General features: G+C 39.1%; 1 pseudogene across 1 annotated transcript; it reads left to right on the top strand.

Moving 5' to 3' along the window:
- The first annotated feature begins 2,438 nt into the window (after window positions 1–2,438).
- Window positions 2,439–4,426, top strand: LOC108292141 (annotated as a pseudogene). Its single transcript, XR_001820157.2, has 2 exons — window positions 2,439–3,055; window positions 3,378–4,426. The product of XR_001820157.2 is annotated as a voltage-dependent anion-selective channel protein 1-like (transcript).
- The last annotated feature ends 10,722 nt before the right edge of the window (window positions 4,427–15,148 follow it).

A 15,148-nucleotide genomic window follows, 5' to 3' on the forward strand; every position in this document is an offset into this window, starting at 1 on the left:
CGGCACTTTAAGTGATCATTGCTGTTCGTTTGTGTTCCTCTGTATCAGAAAAAAATATTCTAGCACAGTAAACCTGTGATTTCCCCAACATTATTATTCAGGATGAGGAGAAACCGGCTATTTAAATGAACTGAAACAAGTAAGTAAATAATAGTACCTGTGGTACAGGGGTATGGCGAAAATCCTGAGTGTATCATGTGAATGACTGAAGTTTGGGAGGTGTGGCTTTTTGTCACATTGCCCTGGTCCTCAGCATGAAAGCACACACGCTCTGAGCTCCCCGCTCCTGCCTTCCGTGATGGATGTTTCTGAAGCCGTGGGCAGCCAGAAATCAGAGTACAAATAAATATTTACAGTGGAATGGAGGGAGGGTGTGGTGAGGATGCTTTTTGGTCTCAATAACACATTTTTCTTTGGTCTCGTCTACAAAGTAGAAGGTCACTAATCCATGAATTCCAGACCAAAAGGAAACTTTGAGACCATGTGGTGAAATCCAGCCCTCTCACCCTATTTCCCAGATGAGGAAACTGAGTCCCAAAGGAGAAAGGGACTTGCCTAAAATTATACAGCGAGAACTGGCCCTAGAAAGCAATTTTTACATCAAAGACAACAGCCTAAATTCCTGTACATGTAACACATGCCTACAAATCAATAAGAAAGACCCAGTCCAAAAACGGGCTAAGGATTTCAGAGAAAATACAAACATCATTTAAATATCAGAAAAGATGCTCAACTCCAGGCATAATAGATATGCACATTGAAACTATATTGACACATCTGCTTCTAGCTGTGATGGACTAGCCTGCATTAGACCAATCACCCTGCTGGGAACAATTCAGAAGGCTGGATGAAATACTACAGAAATAGCTGCTTGAAGATACTGGAGAGGTACCAAGGCTCCAGGATCCCAGAGAGGAGGGAAGCTCACAGAGGGGAGCCTACTGTTCGACAGAGCTCTATCCCCTGCAGTGTTTGCCACTTCTGAGCAGTGCCTGCGAGGCTGAGAAGCACTTTAGCCATCTCATGGGGCTGAGGAGACAAAATTGGAGTCCAGGGCCTCTCAAAAAATAAGGACCCCGTCCACATCCCAATGTTTGGAACAGCACTATTCACGTTAGCTTAAAGGCAGAAGCAACCCAAGTGCCCCTCGACAGATGAAAGGATAAACAAAATGTGGCGTATGCACGCAATGGAACATTACTCAGCTTTAAAAAGGAAGGAAATTCTGACACCTGGTACAATGTGGATGAACCTAGACAACATTATGCTAAATGAAGTAAGCCAGTTGCATGAAGACAAATACCGTGTGATTCCACTTATGTGGGATACTCAAGAGTAATCAACTTCATAGAGACAGAAAGTGGAATGGTGGTTGCCAGGGGCTTGGAGGAGGTGGAATTAGGAGTTAGTGTTGAATAGGTACAGAGTTTCAGCTGGGGACGATGGAAAGAGTTCTGGAGATGGATGGTGCTGATGGCTGTGTAAAAATGGGAATGTACTTAATGCACTGAGATACACACTTAAACAGGGGTAAGATGGTAAATCTTATGTGAAGTGTATTTCAAAACCATTTTTCAAAAAGCAAGAATGTTGGTAAATAGCAAAGGGCTATACCCTAGAAGTGAGTGAACCAGAATGAAACCAGCTCTTTCAGGGACTGCAGGCCTGTTTCAAATCATCTTAATTTCTGATTGGATGAATGCAATTTAAGATTGATGATGCTCCTAGCTTAGCAGAAGTTAAAGTAAATCCTCCCTGGAGGAAGATAACAGCATCCAGAGCCTCAAATTACCCTTTCCATGTTCACTTATTATGTCTGATAGTCAATGAAAAACGGAAATGCAGAAATACAAGAACGGGATGAAAATCGAGAGAAAAATAACACATTACAAACATATCCACGTGGTCTCAGATATTCGAGGTGCCAGAGCTGGCCTTTGAAATAACTGTAATTAATATATTCAAGAAGCTAGATGACAAGGAGAGGCCAGACATGGTGGCTCACGCCTATAATCCCAGCACTTTGGGAGACCGAGGCAGGCGGATCAGGAGGTCAAGTGATCGAGACCATCCTGGTCAACATGGTGAAACCCCGTCTCTACTAAAAATACCAAAAATTAGCTGGGCATGGTGGCACGCGCCTGTAGTCCCTGCTACTCAGGAGGCTGAGGCAGGAGAATCGCTTGAACCCGGGTGGCGGAGGTTGCGGTGAGCCGAGATCGTGTCATTGCACTCCAGCCTGGGTAACAAGAAGAAAACTCCGTCTCAGAAAAACAAAAACAAAAACAAAAAAACAAAACAAAACAAACAAAAAAGACAAGGAGAATTCCAGCAGAGACCTGGAAACTATTTAAAAAAAAAAAAAAAAAAAGAATCGGCTCCGCTCCCTGCCTCCGCGCCGCAGCCCCCGCCGTAGCCTACACGCCTCAGAGAGGAAGATGGCTGTGCCACCCACGTATGCCGATCTTGGCAAATCTGCCAGGGATATCTTCACCAAGGACTTTGGATCTGGCTTAATAAAGCTTGATTTGAAAACAAAATGTGAGAATGGATTGGAATTTACAAGCTCAGGCTCAGCCAACACTGAGACCACCAAAGTGACGGGCAGTCTGGAAACCAAGCACAGATGGACTGAGTGTGGCTGACGTTTACGGAGAAATGGAACACCGGCAAGGCACCAGGCACCGAGATTACCGTGGAAGATCAGCTTGCACGTGGACTGAAGCTGACTTTCGATTCGTCCTCCTCACCTAACACTGGGGTGGGAAATGCTAAAATCAAGACAGGATACAAGCGGGAGCACATTAACCTGGGCTGCGGCATGGATTTCGACATGGCTGGGCCTTCCATCCGGGGTGCTCTGGTGCTGGGTTATGAGGGCTGGCTGGCCGGCTACCAGATGAATTTTGAGACTGCAAAGTCCGGAGTGACCCAGAGCAACTTTGCAGTTGGCTACAAGACTGATGAATTCCAGCTTCATACTAATGTGAATGACAGGACAGAGTTTAGCAGCTCCATTTACCAGAAGATGAACAAGAAGTTGGAGACCGGCTGGGCGCGGTGGCTCATGCCTGTAATCCCAGCACTTTGGGAGGCCGAGGTGGGCGGATCACGAGGTCAAGAGATCGAGACCATCCTGGCCAACGTGATGAAACCCTGTCTCTACTAAAAATACAAAAAAATTAGCTGGGCGTGGTGGCGCACGCCTGTAGTCCCAGCTACTCGGGAGGCTGAGGCAGGAGAATTGCTTGAACCCGGGAGGCAGAGGTTGCAGTGAGCCGAGGTCGCACCACTGCACTCCAGCCTGGGGCCTGGTGACAGAGTGAGACTCTGTCTCAAAAAAAAAAAAAGAAGAAGAAGTTGGAGACTGCTGTCAGTCTGGCCTGGACAGTAATACGCCCTTCGGAAAAGCAGCCAAGTATCAGATTGACCCTGACGCCTGCTTCTCGGCTAAAGTGAACAACTCCAGCCTGATAGGTTTAGGATACACTCAGACTCTAAACCCAGGTATCAAACTGACACTGTCAGCTCTTCTGGATGGCAAGAACGTCAATGCTGGTGGCCACAAGCTTGGTCTAGGACTGGAATTTCAAGCATAAACGAATACTGTACAATTGTTGAATTTTAAACTATTTTGCAGCATGGCTACCTTCAGAATTTAGTGTATCTTTTAATGTTGTATGTCTGGGATGCGAGTATTGCTAACTATGTTAGACCTCCAGGCTAAAGATGATTCAGCTTTAAGATGTTACCCTTTCAGAGGTACAGAAGAAACCCATTTCCGAAAAAGGTCCTTTCAGTGGTAGACTTGGGGGGAACTTGGGAGCCCCTTTGAAATGCCAGGTTTCTTTTTTATCCAGAAATGGCTGCAAGTGGAAGCTGATAATATGTAGGCACTTCATAAATTCATATGGAGTAAATGAAGGAAATTGTGATTTCCTCAGCATCGGACCTTGGTTTTCCAACCCCAATTGATGAGAGGCTCGCTGCTTGATGGTGTGTACAAACTCACCTGAATAGGACTTTTTTAGATAGATCTTCATGACCTGTTCCCACTCCAGTTCATTGTCACCTCTTTTATACCAAAAGGTCTGCAGGGTGTGGTCACTGTTTCTTTTGTGCCATTTTGGGGTGGAGAGGGTGGATGTGATGAAGCCAATAATTCAGGACTTATTCCTTCTTTGTGCTATTTTTTTGCCCTTGCACCAGAGTATGAAACAGCTTCCAGGAGTTCCAGCTATAAGCTCGGAAGAGTCTGTGTGATTGTAATCACATGGTGACAACACTCAGAATCTAAATTGGACTTCTGTTGTATTCTCACCACTCAATTTGTTTTTTTAGCAGTTTAATGGGTACATTTTAGAGTCTTCCATTTTGTGTGGAATTATATCCTCCCCTTCAAATGCTGTAATTAACATCACTTAAATGAAACTTGAAAAAATTATTGAAACTTCAAAAAAAAAAAAAAAGAATCAAATGGAAATTCTAAAAATAAAAAAGGAGGTGATAAATTTGACAGAAGATGTGTAAGATTTGCACAGGTAAAACTCAAAACATTGCTGAGAGAAATTAAAGGAAATATAAATAGAGAAATACATTGCATTCATGAATTGGAAGATTCAATGTGGTTAAGATGTTGATTCTCCCCAAACTGCTCTATAAATTCAAGGCAAGGTTTTTTGGGGTGGAGGGTAGAGATTCACAAGCTCATTCTAAACTCTCTATAGAACAATCTAGAATAGTCAAACATTTTGAAAAGAAAAGAATAAGGTGGAGAATTTACGCTGCCTTATTTCAAGACATTAATAAAGCTACAATGGTCAAGACAGTATGGCATTGGTATAAACATCTAGATCAATAAACAGAAGAATGATTCAAGAAACTGACCACAGCTGTTGGTTTTTGAAAAAGGTATCAAGGCAATTAATGAAGAAAGGATATTCTTTTCAACAACTGATGCCAGAACACTTGGATAAACATATACAAAAATAAAAATAAAATTTAAAAGAAATCTTGACCTTATCTCACACCATATACAAACTTAAATGGGCTATGATCCTTGAAATTAGGATTTATGATCCTTATAAAATAGACCTAAGAAATTAGGTGTATGGTCCTTGAAATGCATCATAGACCAAAATGTAAAAGTAAAACTATAGAACTTCAAGAAGAAAATCTTAGCAATCTTGGGTTTGGTAAAAATTTCTTAAATACGACAAAAACAATGACCTATACAAGAAAAATAATAAATTGTACTTCACTAAGCTTAAAATATTTACTCTTTTTCCATTCTGTTTAGCAGTTTCTTAAATATATACTTGCCATATGACTTAGCAATTCTCCTAGAAGAAAAGATGTGTTCACACGAAGACTTACGTGTGATTGCCAATGACAGCATTAATTATAATAGTCAAAAATTGGAAACAATTCAAGAGTCCATCAGATGGTAAATTCATAAGCAAATATGGCATATCCACACAATGGAATACTACTCAGCAATGAATTGAGTTATCGATAGATGTGACAAGATATAGGTGAATCTCAGAAACATTATGCAAAGTGAAAGAAGCCAGACACAAAAGGATGTATATGTACATCTTTTTAGAGACAAGGTCTCACTCTGTTGCCCAGGCTGAAGTGCAGTAGCTCACCATAACCTGGAACTCCTGGGCTTAAGAGATCCTCCCACCTCGGCTTCCCAAATAGCTGGGACTACAGGCATGCCCCACTATGCCCGGCTCATTTTTCAAATTGTTTGTAAAGACAAAATCTCACTATGTTGCCCAGGCTGGTCTCAAACTCCTGCCTCAAGTGATCCTCTTGCTTTGGCCTCCTGAGTCCCTGGGGTGACAAGTGTGAGCCACCACACTCGGCCTATATGTTTATATATATATATATGAAATTTCTAGAAAAGGCAAAACTATAGATCTAATATCAGTGAGTGCCTGGGGCCCATGTTGAGAGTGAGGCATGACTATAAACAGGCACAGGGGAACTTTTGGGGGTGGAGAAAGTGTTCTAAAATGGGATTGTACTAATAGGTGAACAACCAAATTATTTACTAAAAGTCATTGACCTGCACCCTTACAATGGGTGATCAGTAAAGCTGTTAAAAGTGGGAGGAAAAGACATTGTTAAAAAATTAAAAGGCAAACCACAAACCAGGAGAAACTATTTGCAAAATCTATATCCAACAAAGAACTTGTGTCTGGAATAGATTAAAAACTATTACAGCTCAGTAAGAAGATAAACAACCCAATTTGTTAAATGGGCAAAATATTTGTTCAGACACTTCACCATAGAAGATAAATGGTTGTCAGATAAATGCAGGAAAGGGCACCCAACAACATTCATCATTAGAGAAATGCCAATTAAATAACCACAATGAGATTCTACCATCTATCCACTAGAATGACTAATATTAAAAACATTGATCATATCAAGTGTTGGTGAGGATGTGGAGCAACTAGAATTCTCACACAAAACTCATCCATGAGTGTTCATAATAATGTCATTGTTAGAGCTGACATCTGTGAAAATCCAGAGGCTCAACATCATCAGGCAGTGATAAGACTGCAGCATGCCATGCAGGAGAATACAACTCAGCAATAAAAAGGAAGGAACTGTTGATATAACAGCATGGGTGATGCATATTGATGCAACATATGGGTGAATCTCAAAATAATTATGCTGAGTTAAAAACAAGCCAGACCAAAAATAAATACCTACTGTATGGTTCCATTTATATAAAATTCTAGAGAATGCAAATGAATGTATAGTGATAAAAAGTAGATCAGTTGTTGTCTAGGGAGAGAGGACAGGGAGGGACAAATTGAGGACATGAAGAAACTTATTCATTATGGCAGTGGTTTCACAGGTGAATGCATATGTCAAATCTGATCAAAGCGCATATTTTAAATATGTGCAGTTTTTGTCCATCAATTATGATTTAATAAAGCTGTATAAAATGGAAAATATAACATTAAACACAATAACTAAAAGTAAAAAGTAGGCCAGGCGCAGCGGCTCATGCCTGTAATCCTAGCACTTTGGGAGGCCAAGGCATGTGGATCACGAGGTCAAGAGATTGAGACCATCCTGGCCAACATGGTGAAACCCCATCTCTATTAAAACTACAAAAATTAGCTGGGCATAGTAGCACACGCCTGTAGTCCCAGCTACTTAGGAGGCTGAGGGAGGAGAATCACTTGAACCGGGGAGGTGGAGGTTGCACTGCACTCCAGCCTGGCGATAGATGGAGACTCCGTCTCAAAAAAAAAAAGTAAGAACTAAATAATGGGTTTAGAAACCACTGAAGTTCCCTTGTAAGACAGATCAGAAAGAAATATCTTAGATTGCATCAGAAAATACAGAATGGAAAATACATAAAATAATTAGAAGTAGGCCAGACATGGTGGTTCACGCCTGTAACCCCAATGCTTTGGAAGGCCCAGGTGGGAGGATCACTTGAGGCAAGGAGTTCAAGACCAGCGTGGTCAATATAGTGAGACCTCATCTCTGCAAAAAGTCAAAAACTTGGCCAGGTATGTGGTGTTGCGCACCTACAATCCCAGCTACTAGGAGGCTGAGGTGGGAGGTATCCCTCAAGCCCAGAAGTTCGAGGCTGCATTGAGCTCTAATTGTGACATTGCATTCCAGCCTAGGTGACAGAGTGACATCCTGCCCTCCTCCCCCAAAAAAGGAATAAGAACAATGAGTCTGGTGAAAGGGCTAACATGATATGTAATTGGAATCCAGGAAGGGAAGGAAAGAGAAGACAGAAGTGGAAGAGAAGACAAGATAAAAATATTGGAAAAGTCAGTGGCTAAGAATTTTCCTAAAAGCATATCTAAGATAACATGTGTCAGGCACAGTGGCTTACACCTGTAATCCTAGCCCTTTGAGAGGCCAAAGTGGGCAGATTGCCTGCGCTCAGGAGTTTGAGACTAGCCTAGGCAACATGACGGAACACCATCTCTACTAAAATAAAATACAAAAAATTAGCCAGGTGTGGTGGCGCACACCTGTAATACCAGCTACTCGGAAGACTGAGGCACAAGAATCACTTGAACCAGGGAGGTGGAGGTTGCAGTAAGCTAAGATCATGCCACTGCACTCCAGCCTGAGCGACAGAGCAAGGCTCTGTCTCAAAAAATAAGAAGATAACATGCCACAAATTCAAGCAGAGCTAGAAAACCACACCTAGACGTATCAATTTAAAACACTGAAAATCCAAGACAAAGGGAAAATCTAAAAGCAACCAGAGGTAGAATGCCAATTGCTTCCAAAGAACAGCAATAAGACTGATAATTGATTTCTCAACAGAAGTAATGAGATCAAGAAGACATTGGACTAGATAGCTTGAAAACACTTGAATATAAGAAATTCCAACCTTAAATTTTACTGAAAATATTCTTCAAATAATAAAAAGATACTTCCAGCAATCAAAAACTGAGATCATTTATTACTAACAGATGCATACTGAAACCAATACTAGGAGGAATTTTTCAGGCAGAAAGAAAATAACCTCAGTTGGAAATATCAAGTTGCAAGAAGGAAAGAAAAATAACAAAAATGTTAATATCAGGATAAATAAAATTATTATTAACTACATAAGACAATAAAAATGTATTTTAGGGTTTAAAATACAATGAAAAAACAAAATGACAGCAGCATAAAAAGTGGGAGAGGAAAAAATAAAATGAAGTGTTCTAAGGCTCTCATGGCTCTGGGAAGTGATACAATTATTAATTTACACTCAACTTGAGTAAGTCAAAGATGAAGTTTTAGACTGATTGCCAAAGCTAATAAGCTAACAGACAAAGAAAATGGAATAAAATAAGTATTTGATTGATACAAAAGAAGGCAAGGGATAGATGGGACAAATAGAAACCAATCATAAGGTGGTAGATTTAGACATAAACATAGAGATAATTACACTAAATGTAAATGAAATAAATATTCCAATTAAAGGACAGATGTTGTTAAATTTGATTTTTTTAAATTCTATATGTTATTTACAAGAAATAAACTTCAAATATAAAAAGGTGAACATAAAAAGGATTTACTAAGAAACTATTAAAAACATCAAAAAGTTGAGGTAGTAACATCATTATCAGATAAAGTCGGCTTCAAAGCAAAATAGTTAGTTAGATGTAATGAGAGATATTTCTTAATAATAAAGGTTAAGTCCAATAGGAAAATATAATAATTCTTTGTATATTTTATATTTCTAATAATAAAACCTCAACATATATAAATAACTGAATAGAAGTAAATGGAGAAATAGAGGAATATCATCCAGGGATTTTAATGTAGCCCTCTCAATAAATGTATAGAACAGACCAAAAAATCAGTGAGGATATACAATATTGGAGCAATATATATAAAAAATTTGACGTAACTGACATATAAAATACACTGAGCCCCACAACTTCTGGTATACATTTTTCGTATGTGTGCTCATGGAACATTTATTAAAATGAACCATATCTTGGCCTTAAAGTAAGTTTCAACAAGTTTCATAGATTGAAATTCTTGACCATACAGGCATGAGGCTAAAAATCGATTTTTAAAAAACTTTCTAAAACCCAAATGTTTGGAAATTATAAAATATCCTTCTAAATAGCCTCAGCTCAACATTAAAATAATCATGAAAATTGTAAGCATTCCTCGAGAGCTAAAAGCAGAACTACCATTCAACCCAGCGATCCTATTACTGGTTATACACATTGCAGTGCTGTTAGCAAAGGCATAGAATAAACCTAAATGCCTATTAATGACAGACTGGATAAAGAAAATGTGGTACATATACACCATGGAATATTATGCAGCTATAAAAAAGAACAAGATCATGTCTTTTGTAGGAACATGGATAGAGCTGGAGGCTACCATCCTTAGCAAACTATACAGGAACAGAAAACCAAATACTGCAGCTTCTCACTTATAAGTGGGAGCTAAATGATAAGAACTTACAAATACAAAGAAGGAAGCAACAGGCAACTGGGGTCTATTTGAGCAGGGAGGGTGGCAGGAGGAAGAGGAGCAGAAAAGATAACGATTGGGTACTAAGCTTAATACTAGGGTGATGTAATAGTATGTACAACAAACCCCTGTGACACATGTTTATCTATGTAACAAACCTTCACATGTACCCCCAAACCTAAAATAAAAATTGAAAGGAAAGAAAAGAAAATTAGAAAGCATTTTAAGCAGAATAATAATGAAAACACAAGATATTAAAACCTGTGTAGATACAGCTACAGTCATGCTTAGAGGAAAATAGGTAGCATTTAAAAAGGAAGAACACTGAAAATAGTAAGATTTAAACAGAATAGCATATTTATCCTTTAAAGAAATTTAGAAGAAAAAAATAAGAACAGAAATTAATAAAATAGGAAAGAAACTTACAACAGAGAGGATCAATTAAGTCAAATGTTTTCTTAAAGAGGGATAAAAGTGATAAACCGTAGAAGACTGATTTTTCTCTCTTTTGTCTTTTCTTTTTTGCCTCTCTCTCTCTCTCTCTCTCTCTCCCCCCTTCTCTCTCTCTCTCTCTCTCTCTCTCTTTTTTGACACGGTTTTGCCCTGTTGCAAAGACTCCAGGCTAGAGTGCAGTGGCACTGTAATCTCAACCCCCGTCCCCTCTGCATAGCTGGGACTACAGGCCCACACCATCACATGCAGCTAATTTTTAAATTTTTTATAGAGACAAGGTCTTGCTATTTTCCCCAGGCTGATCTCGAACTCCTGGCCTTAAGCAGTCCTCCTGCCTCAGCCTCCTAAAGTGTTGGGATTACAGATGTGAGCCACCACGCCTAGCAAGACTGATTTTTAAGAGACAACAAGATAAGGCACAAAGAGCTAATATCAGAAATGAAAAGAAGAATATCATTACAGATCCTACATATAGTAAAAATAAGATGATATTATGAATAACTGTATGCCAGAAAATTTGAAATTTTAGACAAAATAGAAGAATTGCTAAACACAACTTACCGAAATTGATAGAACCAATAGAAAATCTGAAAATTCTTATATTCATTAAATAAATTATATTTGTAGCTAAAACCCTTTCCACAAAGATAACTCCTGTACCAGTATGTCTTTACTGAATAATTCTTCCAAACATGTAAGGAAGAAATATCCCCACTCTTGCATGTAGTTCACCAGAGAATAGAAGAAACAATTTCCAATTATTTTATATAAAGCCAGCATAGCCTTCATATCCAAACTTGCTTATGAAAAGCGTAAGAAAAGAAAATCTCTCTTATGAACACACCAATCTCTTTCATAGACATATACTGCTAAATAAATTATTAGTAAACTGAATCCAGAAACACAGAATAACACATCACCACCAACTTGGGTTTATTCAAGGAATGCAAGGCTGGCTTTAAAAAAAAAATGGGTGTAATTTTCCACACTAACAGAATAAAGGCTAAAATTGTGTAATCATCTCAACAAATACAGAAAAAGTGACTGATAAAAATCAACACCCATTTACTATTTTAAAAAGCTCTTGGCAAACTAGGGACATACAGAAACTTATTTAATATGATCAAGGTTATGTATGAGACATATATAGCACATATCATGTTTAACGATGAATATTAAAAGTTTTCTGCCTGCAATTATTGATGAGACAAGGATGTCTACTTTCTCCACTTCTTTTAAATTCTTATCCACTGTACTGGAGGTCCTGGTCAGTGCAGTGAGGCAAATAAACAAAATGGAAAGGAAAAAATAAATCTGTCATTATTCATAGATAACATGATTGTGTACATAGAAAATCCACAGGAAAGTATAAGAATAAAATGTCTATGCTGAAATCTACTAAACATTATTGAGAGAAATTAAAGAAGACCTAAGTAAATGGAGAGAAACAATGTGGTCTGAAAGATTCATTATTATCAAGGTGTCGATTCCCCAGAATTGACTTGTAAATTCCATGAAATCTCAGTCAAAATCAATAGCGTGTGTGTGTGTGTGTGTGTGTGTGTGTGTGTGTAAATTGACAGTCTAATTTTAAACTTTATATAGAAACATAAAATGTGAAAAATAGCCAAGACAATCATGAAGACAAAACTAAGTGGGAGGTCTTATACCGTCAGACATCAAAACTTAATATAAAGTTACAATCATTGAAAAAGTATAATATTGGCACAAGGGTAAACAATGGGGCAGAATAAAGTCCAGAAACAGATACACACATACACACGAGGATTTGAGTTTTTTACAAAGTTGCAATGAGAGTGATGGGAAAGGATGAGCTCACCCTTTAATAAATAACAAAGATCTTCAATAAATGGCAGAGTGTCGGCTGGATATTCATATGGACAAAATCAGTCTTAGCTCTTATATTACACTATATGAAAAGTAAAATAATAAACCTAGAAAATAACATTGGTGAATATTTTTGTGACATTGTCTTATTATATAGGCAAAGTCTTATTATATAGGATACAATGGCACTAGCGTCAAGAAAAGTATTGATAAATTGGACTGCATTAAAATCAAGTACTTCTATCCATCAAAAGAAACTGTTAATACACAGCCAGGCACAATGGCTCACGCTTGTAATCCCAGCACTTTGGGAGGCCAGGGAGGGTGGATCACTCGAGGTCAGGAGTTGGAGACCAGCCTGGCCAACATGGTGAAACTCCGTCTCTACTAAAATACAAAAGTTAGCCAAGTGTGGTAGTGTGAGACTCTGTCTAAAAAAAAAAAAAAAAAAAAAAGACACTATTAATACAATAGGAAGCCAAGCCCCAGAAAGTGAAAGATCTCTTCCGTATGTATTACTTGCAAAGCAAGACAGAATGTCTCACTCTGTAGCCCAGGCCAGAGTGCAATGACACTATCTCAGCCCACTGCAACCTCCACCTCCCAGGTTCAAGCAAGTTTCCTGTCTCAGCCTCCCAAGTAGCTGGGATTACAGATGGGCACAACTAATTTTTTATATTTTTAGTAGAGACAGGGTTTCACCATGCTGGCTAGACTGGTCTTGAACTGCTTACCTCTAGTGATCCACCCTCCTCGGCCTCCCAAAGTGCTAGGATTACAGGCATGAGGCATCACACCAGGTCACTTACAAAAGACTTTTAAGAACTCCAACGGTGTAAGTAAAGGAAGACTCAACAGAGAACTGAGTGAAAGATTTGAACAGGCATTTCATAAGAAAGACTATCTACACGCATATGAAAGGGTGCTAACCTTTAGTCATCTGGGAAACGTAAATTAAAACCACTTTGAGATAACTACTCCAAAAGTTGAAAAGACTGGCATTTTCAAGTATTTATGAGAATATAGATCTCACGGAATTCTTATCACGGCGAGATTGTAAGTCAAAAAACTACTTTGGAAACCTGCGTAGCATTATCTACTAAAGCTGAACACATGCATGTCCTATGATCCAGCAATCCTACTTCTAGAAGTTTACCCAACAGTCACGAGCACATATTGGAGCAGATAACAAGTACAAGAATGTTTACTGCATCACTATTTGCTCCAAACAGGAAACAACCCAAATGACCATCCATAGTAGGATGGATAATTGTAGCATAGTCCTTTAGTGGAATACTATGCACCAATGAAAATAATGAACTGCAACTACACAACAAGAATGAATCTCACGGATGTTACATTGAATGAAAGATGCCTGGCACAGGGTATGGACTGTATGATTCCACTTATATAAAAATCAATTGAGGCAAAACTAATCTATGGTGATAGAAGTCAAGTTAAATGTTACCTTGGAGAGGGAAGATAGTGACTAGAAGCAGGTGAGGAGGCTTCTGGACTCCCGGATAATGTTCTATATCTTGATCGTGGTGCTGTCTACCATATACGTTCACTTTGTGAAAATTTATCAAACTGTACACTTAGTATTTGTGCTCTTTTCTGTAAGTATATCAGACTTAGATGCAAACTTTGTTCACAAAAAAGTTACACCAAGACACTGAAAACTGGCAAAGATTCAAGAGCTGGATGGTGGGTGAACGGGCGCTATCATGCATTGCATGCACACAACACCTGCGGAGGGAGATTTGAGAATCTACCCAGTTACAAATGCACATCTCTTTAAAAAAAAAAAAAGTAATAGACTATTTTTTGAGAGCAGTTTTAGGTTCACGGCAAAAGTGATCAAGCACAGAGAATCCCCACGTGCTTCCCCCAACACTACACATCCCTACCGTGCATCTGTCTGTGAATCAGCACTGACGCATCACTATCAACTAAAGTCCATCGTTTACCTTAGGGCTCACTTTTTGAGTTGTAGATTCTATGTTTTTAAAATTAATAACCTCCTTTTTTTAGAGCAGTTTTATATTCACAACAAAATTGAGCAGAGGAGAGCTCCCACAGAGTGCCCTCTGCCCCTGCCTCATCCCCTTACCCACACAGCCTCCCTAGCTACCAACATCCTGCACAAGGGTGGTACATTTGCTGCAATCGATGGACCTCCGTGGACGCATCGTTATCACTCAAAGTCCGTAGTTTCCTTGGGAGCTCAGTCTTGGTGTTCTCCATTCTACGGGCTTGGACAAGTATAGAAGGACATATCTGCCACTATGGTACCATACACAACAGTCTCACTGCCGAAAATCCCCTGTGCTCCACCAGTTCATACTCCCATTGTCTCAAACCCCTGGCAACCACTGATCTTTTTTTTTTTAAATTGTGGTAAAATACACACCAAATTTACCTTCTTCATCATTTTTAAGTGTATCACTCAATGGCATTAAGGGCATTCACACTGACATGCAATCATCACCACTATCCATCTCCAGGACTCGTCATCTTGCAAGTCTGAAACTCCATACCCATTAAATAACAACTTCCATTATGCCTTCCCCCAAGCGCCTGGCAACCACCATTCTACTTTCTGTCTCTGTGAGTTGGACAGCTCTAGATAACTCATGTCAGTGGAATCACACAGTATTCGTCCTTTTGTGCCTTATTTCACTTAACAAAACGTCCTCAAGATTCATCCATATCGTTGCATGTGTCCGAACTGTATGGCTGAGTATTATTCCATGCATGTATAGACCACATTTTGTGTCTATTGATGGACACTTGGGTTGCTTCCACTCCTTGGCTATTATGAATAATACTGCTATGAACATGAGTGTGCAGATATCTCAAG

Source organism: Cebus imitator, unplaced genomic scaffold, assembly GCF_001604975.1.
Source record: "Cebus imitator isolate Cc_AM_T3 unplaced genomic scaffold, Cebus_imitator-1.0 Scaffold478, whole genome shotgun sequence".
Taxonomy (NCBI): domain Eukaryota; kingdom Metazoa; phylum Chordata; class Mammalia; order Primates; family Cebidae; genus Cebus; species Cebus imitator.